This window comes from Podarcis melisellensis (assembly GCF_964234715.1).
Source record: "Podarcis melisellensis genome assembly, chromosome: 4".
NCBI lineage: Eukaryota > Metazoa > Chordata > Lepidosauria > Squamata > Lacertidae > Podarcis > Podarcis melisellensis.
The window spans coordinates 29,558,518-29,571,987 of NC_138531.1; the positions used below are offsets into that span (position 1 = coordinate 29,558,518).

At 40.8% G+C, this 13,470-nt stretch overlaps 1 long non-coding RNA gene across 1 annotated transcript in view; it reads right to left on the reverse strand.

Annotated features, from left to right (window-relative positions):
- The window catches only part of LOC309367872, a 183,469-nt gene that overhangs the window by 137,536 nt on the left and 32,463 nt on the right, over positions 1-13,470 (reverse strand). The window lies entirely within an intron of this gene.

The following is a 13,470-nucleotide window of genomic DNA, read 5'->3' on the forward strand; positions in this document are numbered from 1 at the left end:
TCCAATGAGACCATTGATCCATAAAATGAAAGCAATAAACAATGTACTGCAGTCACACAATCAATCAATCAATCAATCAATCAATAGCTGAACTGGGTTCCACACAGTCACAAAAACAAAACAAAAAAGCTGCAAAAAACAAAAACGTAAAATAAATAGCAAAAGCAGACAGACCTCAGCATAACACTCAAATTGGAAGTGTAACACTCAAAATGGAGAAAGTTTGGCTTCTGAAATAAGTTCACAAACTGGAACACTTCCAGGTTTGCAGTGTTTGGATTCCAAGTTGTTTGAGTACCAAGGCGTTGAGAACCAAGGTAGCACTGTAATAGCAATTGGAGTTCTAGTGAGACCAGAACAGATACATTTTAGTACTAGTGTTAAAGATACACCACAATATTTTGTTGTGTGTCCGCTGTTATTCTATACAAATGCAATCTGTGACATGTCAATTTCTTTTATATCCTTTCATAAGTCATAATGGACCTTAGAATTTTTTTTCAAATAGAGTCTTCTGGCAACATTACAGGTTCTTTTGACTTTTGGTGTTTCTGGGTTAAGAGTTGCTTGTGAACCTGGTGAGACAAATTCTTTACGACTGAGAGACTTTTGCATTACTATTTGAGCACTCCTAAATGTCTACAATGAAGCTGGCATAGCCCAGACCCACATTCAGATTGGATGTTAATATCATTCTCATGAGTTAGCCTGAAATCCTAAGGTTGTGCGGAACATGAGCAGAGAATTGAAGGGGGTCAAACCACCTTGGTTGGGCTTGCACAACCAGAATGGAATTGAGGGCAGGTCAGCAGCCTGCAATTCTCTATTCATTTTCAAGTTTGTGTGTCCACGTTTTAAAGCCTTTCTCACATTAGGAACGATGGAAGAACAGTAAATTGGATTAGCCCCAGGGCTGGTGTAGTTTTTCCATGTGCATGTTGGGGGAACAGGGGAGTCTATGGATCCTTCACACCCATGCCTTCTCCAGGTGTTTCTGAACACATTCTCTTTTCATCACAGCTCTAACATCAGTGGGGCAATGTCTAGGGAAGTTTAATGGCACTGGGGAAGGGGACCCAATATTGGATCTGCTTTTCCAAGGTCTGCTTTCTTCCCTTCCACACTTTCACAAATGAGATATTGGCTAAATTAGGGATTGTCAACATGGTGCCTTCCAGGTGTTTTGAACTATAACTTCCATCATTCCCAACTATTGGCTATGCCAGATGGAGTTGTTGGGGATTATAGTCCCTAACATCTGTAGAGCACCACATTGACTATCCTTGAGGTACAGGCATATGTGTGTATCTATATCTATTATCGTCCAAGCTTTTGCTTTGAATTGTTTTTCTACTGTACGGAGTTTTCCCAGCTAGGCTGATGCCCGATTTCTTCTGTCTGGAAGCAAATCGCCTCCCAAAGAACACTTGAAGTGACTGTTGGAAGAATCCGGTGACATACTGTAATTATTATCTTTCAGATCAGAAAATGGTTAGTTCCACAGGACAGAAGGTATTGTGGTGGGATTTGTTTGCAAATAGATTCAAAGAACAAAAATCACTTGGCTATTAAAGCACTCTATGGGCAGAGCAAGAAATTATGCTCAGTTTGGGGCTGCTGCCAACAATGGCAGCAAACATAAACACAGATTTATAGGAAACATAAACACTGGGAACAATCTAACCAAATTTAAGCACCCCCAATCCCATTGATTCCAAAGGCAATGAGATGCATATTGGCTTAATTCTGCCCCTGAAGTCAGCGGGACCCAGAATTCTGTTGACTAGCCCACTGTGATGCTACTAAAGTGAAAAATGTGAGCTTCTCAAAAACATGGTAAATGGGAGACATATGCTATAGAAAAAAGTTCAGGAGTTCAGGACAATAACTTGTCCTTTAAATGGAGTTGGGACAGAACAGGGCTGGCATTGATGCTTGTTTTGTTTCTAGTTATTTTTAACAACTTACAGTTTTAATGTGCTGTGAGCGGCCTTGAGAGAACTTCTCCTGAAAGGCACAATACGGATGTCAAAATAATAAACACTAAAACGCAGTCGTCAGAAAATTGAAACATGCATGCTGCCCCATATAGGAAGCTACCTATCTCAGGAAAGCTCAGTCGGTAGAGCACGAGACTCTGAATCCCAGGGTCACGTTGGGCAAAAGATTCCTGCATTGCAGGGAGTTGGACTAGATGACCCTCGTGGTCCTTTCCAAGTCCACAATTCCATGATAAGAAGGTGCTCCCTACATAGCACAAGTTTCTTCAACCTTCCAAAAAGAAATAAAGAAAATTTGATGTGGTTAAAACAAGTTCAGCTAAGAGCACCGATAAAACTCTGGGTAGAACTTTGTAGCAACCGTGATGCAAATCTAATGTACACATCTTATATATGGCATAGCAAAATGATATCTGCTGCCTATGTGTAAAGCAGGGGAGCCTGTGGCCTCTTGGTCTTCAAATTCCATCAGCCCCAACTGTAGTCAAAGAGGATGGGAACTGTAGTCCATAAACAGGCCATAAACAGTTCCCCAGCCTGGGTTTGTTGTTGTTTAGTCATTTAGTTGTGTCCGCCTCTTCGTGACCCCATGGACCAGAGTACGCCAGGCACTCCTGTCTTCCACTGCCTCCCGCAGTTTGGTCTAACTCATGCTGGTAGCTTCAAGAACACTGTCCAACCATCTCGTCCTCTGTCGTCCCCTTCTCCTTGTGCCCGCAATCTTTCCCAACATCAGGGTCTTTTCCAGGGAGTCTTCTCTTCTCATGAGGTGGCCAAAGTATTGGAGCCTCAGCTTCAGGATCTGTCCTTCCAGTGAGCACTCAGGGCTGATTTCCTTCAGAATGGAGAGATCTGATCTTCTTGCAGTCCATGGGACTCTCAATAGTCTCCTCCAACACCATAATTCAAAAGCATCAATTCTTCAGCGATCAGCCTGCTTTATGGTCCAGCTCTCCCCTCCCTTAAACCTGGGTTTAAGGGATGCTGAATGTGCGAATTTTTCCTCACTTGTATTTCTTAGCCTTCATGTGCAGCTACTTCCCAACCCACACTCATGCAGCAAAATATAAGCTCTTGTCGCATTTCAGAAATGATGCATTCCCCTCCCTCATACGCAGACATTTTTATGATAAAAATTAATGCCCCTTCATGACCCCCAAACCTGTGCTCAAGCTGCATTTCTGGGCTTTCTAACAATTGACATATCTTCCTCATAGGCAGTGAGGTTGCAATGGCCTCAAGTGTGCTTCTGTCTCATTCTGTAGTTCTGATTTTTCACACCAATATTTATTCACCCTATATTTAAATTGAAGTCTCTCAGGATACCGTCCTCCATCCTGGTATCTTATTAGGTATCTCTTCACCATAAATAATAAGGCATCCTGTGAAAGCTCATGATGGCCCCAGTCAGTGCTATGTAAACATTGTTTGCTTAGCCATCAGCACGGTAGTGATCATTAGGCAGATCCCTGTTTCCTAAAGCCCAGACAGAAATGTTTCCTTTTCTCTGATAACTGAAGCTGGAGGAAGAAAATTAAAATGGAGCATTTTTAGTTTTAACAGCCTGTGTTCTGTGACTTCCTAGTTCATAAGGCTTTTTTAATTATATAGCTTCCAATTACCAGAGATAGCACACAGAAAGACTTGTGCTCTATACAGCTCCCTTGTCATATTGGAAAAATACTATTCCTTAAAAATAAAATAATAAAAGACCCCAATGAATTTAAACTGCCATTCACTCACCTTTTTAATTAAATTACTTTCCCCTTTATGTGGTGCAATTTCACATACATACCAAATCTGAATTTTGAAGTTGGTTGGGAGGAAGCAAGATACTCCTCCTCCTCCTCTTGCTCATGGAGGTAAAATGATATCCCCATCTTTATTCAAATAAATAAACTTAACAAAGAGATCAATGTGTTATGACTGCTGGGACATTTTCAGGACTGACAGAAAGGTTTTCTGCAAAGCTCTGGGTGGTAAATGAACTTTGAAGGAGATGGCTTCATTGGAGAACTTCCTGAGGTCCCCGTCTACCCCAGATCTTTGTCGGAGTGCCTTCTAAGCTAGCTTGCAATCCCTGAAAGAAGCATCCTCTTTCAAGTCCCCAGGACTCTTGCTAGCTGCTATAAATATCTCTCTCTCTCTCTCTCTCTCTCTCTCTCTCTCTCTCTCTCTCTCTCTGTGTGTGTGTGTTTGTGGCTGCTACTGTTCTCCTGAACCTACAGCATCCTTTACCTAGCTATGGAGGAGCTGAGCTGAATGGCAAGGAAGTAAAAAAAAAATAAGCAAACTGAAGCAAACTGCATTGCTGTTTTTATAAGAATATGAAAGCTACAGCCGAGAAGGGGCAAGGCAGTGCCTCCCAGCCACTGCACTTGAATTCATTGTGTAACATCAACAAATGCATGAAGATTATAATTAACTGTGGAGAACAGTAATCACGGACCACAGTGCCTTTGCACTTACGCACAGTCATCGGAAAGGAACATAAGAAAGAATTCAAGGGACAATTTGCAGCCCCTGGAAAAGGCTGGTGTTTGCTGAGGTCTTCTCTGTTCCTCTTAGTCAATGCCATCATTGCAAAGGATCCCAGACAAGAGTTGTGTCACACATCAAAAGGAAAGGAGGCACCATCAGTGGAGGCTAGTACACTTGGGCCAACGAGGCACTGCCTCCCAGCCTCTGTCTGCCCTAGGCCAGCCCCATTCTGTCAGCCTTCTTCCATACAACCTTCCTGGGAGTGGCTCTGACTTTCATTGGCTTTGGCTTCACCGGCTCCGCTAGTCCCAGTGGGCACCAGTCAGCACTGGCATCAATATCTACCTTCATATAGTGCTAGTTTTTTTCCTAGATAAAGAGGTGCTGCAACTCACTATGAACTCACCCTTGTTCCCTTGTAATGACAGTGGTGCCCACTTGAGAAGTGCCGGAACTGAGTTCCGGCTGAAAAAAAGCCCTGCCTTCATAGAAAATAATTGTTAGCATCATTGCCTAACAGTGAAATCCTAGACATATCTATGCAATAGTAAGTCCCAATGAACTAAAGGGAACTTTCTTCCAGGTAGGGATTAAAGATGGGTCTGTTTTCAGTCTGTGCCAATTTCACACATGTTCATTTTGTAAGTGTTTCATTCTGTTTCTGCATCTAAATTTGTTTATGTATGAAAATATAAGATATGAAAATTCATATTCCAGTATGTATCAAAATAATGCTTCCATGCATATTTTATCACAAAATTATATATATATATATATATATATATATATATATATATATATATATATATATATATGTATCATATGAATTTTATCTCAATTTACATATTTCCAAATGCATTTTATTCTAAAGTATGGAACACACACACAGACACTAAAAACTATGGGTTGTATCTATTATCATCATGATTATCATCATCATCATCATCATCATCCACCTTTTCCCCTGACAGGGACTCAAGGCGGTTTACAGATAAAAGAACCAATAAAAACAGGGGAAAGCTCAACACAATAATCTCTGTGAAGAGGTAACTTGAATTGATAATGCATAAATAAACCTATTGCTTGTGTACTGTGCACTGCATATGAAACTTAATAAGAATGTACCACTCAACAAGTTACTGTACTTATATGCTGTTTTTTGTATTTATATGAAAAACAATAAAAATTATTGGGGGTAAACATTATAAAACAATTAAACATTGATAGAATTAAAACCATGCAAATACTTACAATAAAAAAATAGTCCGACTCAGAGTAGACTCACTAAAACGAATGGACACATTTCATGGATTAGGGTGAGTTTATGGAAAAACAAGCAAGCCATCACCTAGATATTTGTGCTGATAAAGGAACAGGTAGAGCTGATGTTGAAACATCACCCTCAAGGAAAATTAGAAGGGGAGCAGGGGTTCTTGCAACAGCAAAACGGCAGTGGAATTTTGAGGCAGCCAAGTGAGTTGGGTAAGACTAATAATGCTTCTCATTGGGGTTTCCATGCATGCCAGGGTTTCCCCCTGGATTTTGTATTACAGGAAAATTTCAGTGTTCTTCCCTTAGGCATCAGCATCCAAGAGATGCCTGAAGAGTTCCTGTGAGATATATATGAGAGAATTTGGGGATATATATCCACAAATTCTCAGGTAGTAGCATCCCTGAAGAAACAGAAACCGGACAGAAGAAAACAGAACCACATCATGTACTTAAAACTTTATATTGGTAAACATGAATAGGTTGCATTACACATTAGGAATGCTAATTCTGTAATTATTGTTACACAATTAAAAATTGTGTTATGGCCTGATCCAAAGATTCCCTGCCCCTGGCCATAAAACAGTAGAATGTGTAAATTCTGCCGTGTGCAAGGATCTCCTGCTGAACAAATGACTGGTGCTGTCAACTGAAATCAGCATTGCTTTAAATCACTTCCCCCTAGCAGGAATGTAAAACCTGCATCAGCTGGGATGTAAATTTGATTTTTCTTTCGAATTCTGCCCTGCACTAATAGCATTTACGATGGCTACATCCACACTTTCCAAGGCAACACACACAGAATCACTCCTTTGGGGAGGTGGCAAGTGCACCTGACCTCCCACAAGAACCCGGAATCAACGCTCCCCAAACAGCAGCCTTTGGATTCAGCTTGTGGCCAGTATAAATTGCAGATACATAGCTGGTTGTCACGCACTCTCAGCGGCTGGCAGAGAAGGAATGGTAGAGGCTGTCTCCCCAGCCTGACCCTTACAGAGAAGAAGGAGACAGTTCAGAATTACAACAGGGGTTTGAGGGAGGTCACAGATCAGAGGCAGATGAGGGGGGAAGCTGGGAAATAATGGGAGAGGAGGAGAAGGAAGAGGAAGCACCAGGGGAGTGACAGCTGATGGACCCAGTGTCTTTAGAGAGCATTCCAGACCCTGCCTCTCCCAGAATATGGTGGGCCTTGAAAGTAGGAGAGCAAAGATCTCAAAGACAGAGGGCACGTAGCAGCAGCACCTGCAAAAGGGACGAATGAGGAAGTGGGAGAGATTGGAGATTCACTCAGAGCAATGTCATTATTCCGAGAGGCACATTCCCAAGCCGCCTTGTCTTGTCTGTTCCTGGCAACCTGCCATGGGGTTGGTTCCTCTGCTGCCTGACAGCGGCACACATTTGCCTCTGTGGTCTATATGGAATTTAGGGCGTACAACAGTGGCAAGGGTCTTGATAGCACAAAGATGGAAGAATGAAGAAACCCTGACAAAAGAACAGTGGCAAGAGAAATGGATGAGCTATGCAGAACTGGCCAAACTGACATACAAATTGCGAGACAAGGACAACTGTGACTTCAAGGAGGAATGGGGACTTTATAAAAATTATTTAAAAATGCAACAAAATGAACTGGACTCCTTGGCAGGTTTTGAATAAACACACACAAATTTATTGTTGATAACATGATGGACAGATATGTAAGGATATATACAATTTTATAATATGCAGAGAAAATACGTGCAGCGAAATCAGGGAGAGGCGCTGAGGGAAGTCTATGGTGGGGCAGGGAGGGAAAAAAATTATGTAGTGATTATATGGTTTGATAATTTGATATGTGGAAAGTGAGCAATAATTTTTTTTTAAAAAAAAGAATTTAGGGTAAGCTATGTAGGACGCTGCCTTATTCTGATTCAGACCATTGCTCTACACAGCTTAGAAAGGTCTGTAATGGTGGGCAGTGGCTATACAACATTCCAGACAGGGGTCCTTTCCAGAAAGATGAAACCTGGGACCTTTTTGCACCCTCTGCTGCTGAAATATGACCCTCCACCTGCACCTGTGGAATATTGCAATTATGAAATTATACTGGCATTGTGAGATCTGTAATTGGAAAGAAGATCAATCAGGAGAGCAACCAAAGGTCTTAAGGGAGAACAGCACTGTATTTGTTTATGGAGCGGGTGTAAGCAAGCTAACAGAGCATCAGAAAAAGTGCTTTTCGTGATGCAACTTGCCGTGTTGGTAGAAACCTATGTGAAATGCACATGGCGCTGAGTGGGAAGCAGTCAAAATATCTTTGTTTCATGCATTTTACCCCCTATTTTTTTCCACAAGGAGGAATCTATGGCAGGAGGAGAAGTGATGTACAGGAACATTATTCTTCGCATAACGCAAGTAACATTTAGTCACTTCCTAGTCATGGTTTGTAGTCAGTCAGTCATCTGTCCTATCCATCTGCTCAACACCCTAGTTTTTCCTCCCCTTCAATCTAGTTGAACTATATCAACAACAGCAACTGGTTCTTTGAGGAAAGTAAATGTACCAGTAATGTATATGGTAATGAAATACTGACTGTGTGTGTGTTTCTTTTCTTTCTTTAATTAAAAAAAAGCAGTAACCTTTCAATATGCCAAATCAAGTTTGTATAAAGGAGATACAGATGATATACGTGATCCAAAAGAAAATGTTCCTCTTTGTTCCAATCCAGAGAAAGTTAGTTACTCCTGAGTCATTAGTAGGATTCAAGTTGTTTGTTTATTTAGAATATACAGTGGTACCTCAGGTTACATACGCTTCAGATTACATAAGCTTCAGGTTACAGACTCCGCTAACCCAGAAATAGTACCTCGGGTTAAGAACTTTGCTTCAGGATGAGAACAGAAATCGTGCTCCGGCGGCGCGGCGGCAGCAGGAGGCCCCATTAGCTAAAGTGGTGCTTCAGGTTAAGAACAGTTTCAGGTTAAGAACAGACCTCCGGAACGAATTAAGTACTTAATCCGAGGTACCACTGTATAGGAATTGCCATTCAATCTAAAACAGGGGTGGTTACACTCTGTATCCACTTCTCATCCAAGTGCTGCTTTGCTCTCCATAACCCTCTCTGCTCCCAATTTGTCTTTTAATAATAGTACATGGATAAATGTTACATTTTTAATTGCTCCTAAGGGGTCTTTGCTGTGATGCAAAATAAAAAAATAAATAAAATAAAAATTGGTGGCACATTTATTATTATTTTTTGCATGTTAAATCAAGATGCCTAGCTTGCCACAAGTAATTTTGCTCCCTGGGTTCAAGTTGACTATCCCTTCACCATGTATTCAGTAGATGCGGGGAGGGGGAAAGCATTCCTTGGCCATATCCCCCCCCCTCGGTGTTCATCATTGCTGTAAAAATGGCCCCCTGCATAAACAAGCTACATGTTTACACCCAGGACTCTTCCAAGCAATTGGGAGCTCAAGCTGATCAGGGTTCCCAGTTGTGTGCATGGCCACTATCACACTAACTTTGAACACATGGCTATGAGAATTGGGTATGAAGAACAGGTCCTACTGACTGTCATTCATTCACTGAAGAAGGTGGATGGGATGTTAGTGTACATAGGTGGTTTGTTGTGCACATAAGCCAAACCCTCCAACATTTCTCCAATGGTAATAATAATAAATTTATTATTCAAACCCAGCCCATCTGACTGGGTTGCCATTAAACATTCAAAAACCTTTTTTAAAAAAACCTTCCTTATACAGGGCTGTCTTCAGATGTCTTCTAGAGGTTATAAGTACAGTGGTACCTCAGGTTAAGTACTTAATTCGTTCCGGAGGTCCGTACTTAACCTGAAACTGTTCTTAACCTGAAGCACCACTTTAACTAATGGGGCCTCCTGCTGCTGCTGTGCCGCCGGAACACAATTTTTGTTCTCATCCTGAAGCAAAGTTCTTAACCTGAAGCACTATGTCTGGGTTAGCGAAGTCTGTAACCTGAAGTGTATGTAACCTGAGGTACCACTGTAGTTACTTATCTCCTTGACTTGGGGGTCATTACAAACCCTCCAACATTTCTCTAATAAAAATATGGACATCCAAAGGAAAAGAGGAGCATTCTGAAATCAAATCAGATACCAGGATGGCTTCTATAAATTCGGGATTGTCCTTGGAAAATAGGGACACTTGGAGGGTTTGAGATACTTTCTCTGGATTCATGTCAGTGATTTGCACTAGCTGTTCAGCTTGACCCCAATGCACACTTACTTGGGAGTAGAGTCTATGGACCACAGCGAGTCTTACTTTTGAGTAAACAAGTACAGAATGCGCTGTTAGTGTCCTTGGGGTGAGCTTGGATGTCAGATTGTTCTTAAATGTCTCATCTAATCCCATCTAGTAAGCAGACTGTTTAAGTAAAGGCTAAGCACATTCGCATGCATTCAAACATATTCATAATTTGATAGCACATTCTCCCTAATAAAGAAAGGATCGGGGTGGTAGTAAATACGGCTTATCAAGAAAAAAAATGGTGGGCTCAGTAAGTCATATGAGTACCTCATCCTCTTTCATTCACTCAGTGTTTGCAAAACTTTATTTACACATATTACAAGTCTAGTGTTAAAATACGTATCAGTCAAGAAGAAGAAGAAGAAGAGGAGGAGGAGGAGGAGGAGGAGGAGGAGGAAGAGTAATAGCAATAGTAATAGCAGAATTACCTTGGTCTCTTGGTCCCTGCTTTTGGGATTTTTTAAATGCACATGAATATGAGGAAAGGCCTTCTCCTCAGAGACGACCACTCTATGTATATATTTCAACACGTTCCCCCTTCCACATATCCATTATTAGGTAAGTAGGAGAAGGACTGTGTATCTCCCTGCTTTTGCAGATGGTTACCACTGTAATCCCCATCCCCCATTTTGTTTTCTGAGGGGATCTGCAACCATTATAATTTCATACCTCCTGTTCTTGTTGATTCACCTGCTCCTAGACCAAGACATAACTGAGTTCAGGCTGGCAGCCAATTCACCATTGCTTTCTCTTAGTTGCATTTGAGGTAGTTCAAACAGTTTGCTCTTTGACAAAAGGATTCTCACTGCGATGGCCTTCTGCACTAAGATGTTTTGTACTGTAAGATCAAAGAACTGTTCTAAGGAAGAGTTAGGAGCACAACCAATTGGACATTTTGAATTCATGTCATCTGAGGTAGCCACTAAATTAAATTCCTCCTTAGATTTTCTTTGGCATGCCTGAAAATACCTTGAAATATTTCTGGAGCTAAAAAGTGTGTGTCAAATAAAAATAAATGCTCATATTTTGTTTTTGAAGTTGAAAAGTAATTTAAGAAGCGTAGTAACAAAGACAAACAGCCACACACTCAGCAACTTTCACAGTAACTGCTCTTGGAATTATGCTTTCTGGATTTTACAGTGAAAGTATGCCATTGCACTCTCTCTCTCTCTCTCTCTCTCTCTCTCTGTGTGTGTGTGTGTGTTTCTAATGTGGGGGTTAATATAGTATTCTGTTTGCTCTGGTAAATCTAATATTTTAGTCAAAGAGAGCCGTTCTAAAGTGAAATGCACAAGCAAGGGATCACATGAAGATGTACACCCAATAGAAGAAATGGATCTAGAAATATCTAAGGCTGATTGAACATGACCTTCTAATGTTATCTATCCAATTTGCAGGTGGGAAAATGGGGCAGGGGATATTGCTGAATATCCTCCAAGAGAGGGTGGAATTTTCTAACAGTTTGGGGTTGTGTGTGAAAAAGAAAACCTTATTCTGATAAATTTCATCATCATCATCATCATCATAATAATAATAATAATAATAATAATAATAATAATAATAATTTATTTATTATTTATACCCCATCCATCTGGCTGGGTTTCCCCAGCCACTCTTGAGTTAATACTCAATGAAATTATATTGTTAGTTCACACTGGTGACTGAAGGGAATCAATGGACTTGGCCCCCACTGGAACAAATGCAGGCTAAGCCCATTGTATCTTCCAACAATAATATTGGACAAGATTAAAACTGGGTCCACAGTTGTGCTTGATTTTTTTCACTGCAAAAGTCCCCCCCACCCCAAAAAAACTATTGTGAAAAGGGTTTTTTTTTGGAAAATTTCTCCCTCAGATCCAAACTAGGCATACATATTCTACATATATGAATCATGACTGATGTCCACAGGTATGCAGATAGCTTCTTGATAGATGTTATAGTAACACATACTATCTATGCTACCTATATTATACATACTAACATGTTTGTGTTGTTGTTTTATCCTTTGTATATATTTAAAAGAGTCCTGAAAGAATAAGTGATAGGATGAGGTTCTCAGGAGGGGAGATATAATAGTACAGTGGTACCTCAGGTTACATACGCTTCAGGTTACATACACTTCAGGTTACAGACTCCGCTAACCCAGAAATAGTACCTCGGGTTAAGAACTTTGCTTCAGGATGAGAACAGAAATCGTGCTCTGGCAGCGCGGCAGCAGCGGGAGGCCCCATTAGCTAAAGTGGTGCTTCAGGTTAAGAACAGTTTCAGGTTAAGTACGGACCTCCGGAACGAATTAAGTACTTAACCTGAGGTACCACTGTATGTTTATCTGACATTTATGTTCTTTCCAAACCTCAGAAATTTTGTGTGGCTGCTGTTGGTTCTCAAATATGGGATGATACAATATGTCTCCTTGCTGTTGCTGAGCTGTGTGTATTTTAGGACTTAGTTAAATTAGAAAAAAAGTAAGCATGTACATTAGAAAACCTTGACTAACTTTGGTCTTCAGAAATTCTTTATCATAAACTGTGGAGGAAAACTGCATGAACAACAGGCACCTAAAGAACTGGACTTGTTACTAGCACCTGCATTACGCTGGATCTCACAAAACAGTTTTATTCAAAGTTTCTTTCTGGCTCCCAGGAAATCTCATGGGTTCTTTTCCAAAAAGTCTTGCATTTTACCCCCTGGAAAACTCCAAAGTACATTTCCTCCACCTGTCACAGATGCACAATGGACAAGCCCTGAAATCAACAGCAAGAGGTATCAAATGGGGACTGATAGGTGTCTAGAAAACTACACAGAAAGGAGGCGCTGATGATAAAGGAGACTATGCTGAATGAGCAAGGGTGTCAAGAAAAAAATGACAAATTTGCTATTGGCGCCTGTTAATGGGGGTATCACATGTAGAGCGAGAGAAGCAGTTTTTCCGCTCTATTTGATGCTGGTTAGACTTCATTTGGAGAGCTGCATTCAGTTTAGGGCACCACACTCTTCTCCAGATATAGACAAATTAGAGGCAATTAAAAGGACATCATCAGAAGTGATAAAAGATATTGAAAATAAGACCCAGGAGAAAAGATTAAGAGAAGTGGACATGCTCAATCTAGAGAAAAGAAGGCAAAGGGGACACATTATAACTTTCCACAACTGCAAAAAGGGCCATCAGAAAAGCAGTGGGGAACGATTATTCTTATTAGCCAAAAGGGACAAAACATGAAGTGAAGTAATTGGCTGTAGCTGCAACACAGATAATATAGGCTAAATATTAGAGAAAGCTTTATATCCTTAAGAGCAATTAGACTATGGAGGGAACTGGAGATGTTCAAGGCTAGAGTTAATGGTAACCCATTAGAATTTAAGGGTAATTAAATCAATCCTTGCACAATACACAGGAGGTCAGAGAAGAGAGACCCAAACAAATGGTTTGCTGTGGATCCCTTGTCTGTGTACCATGG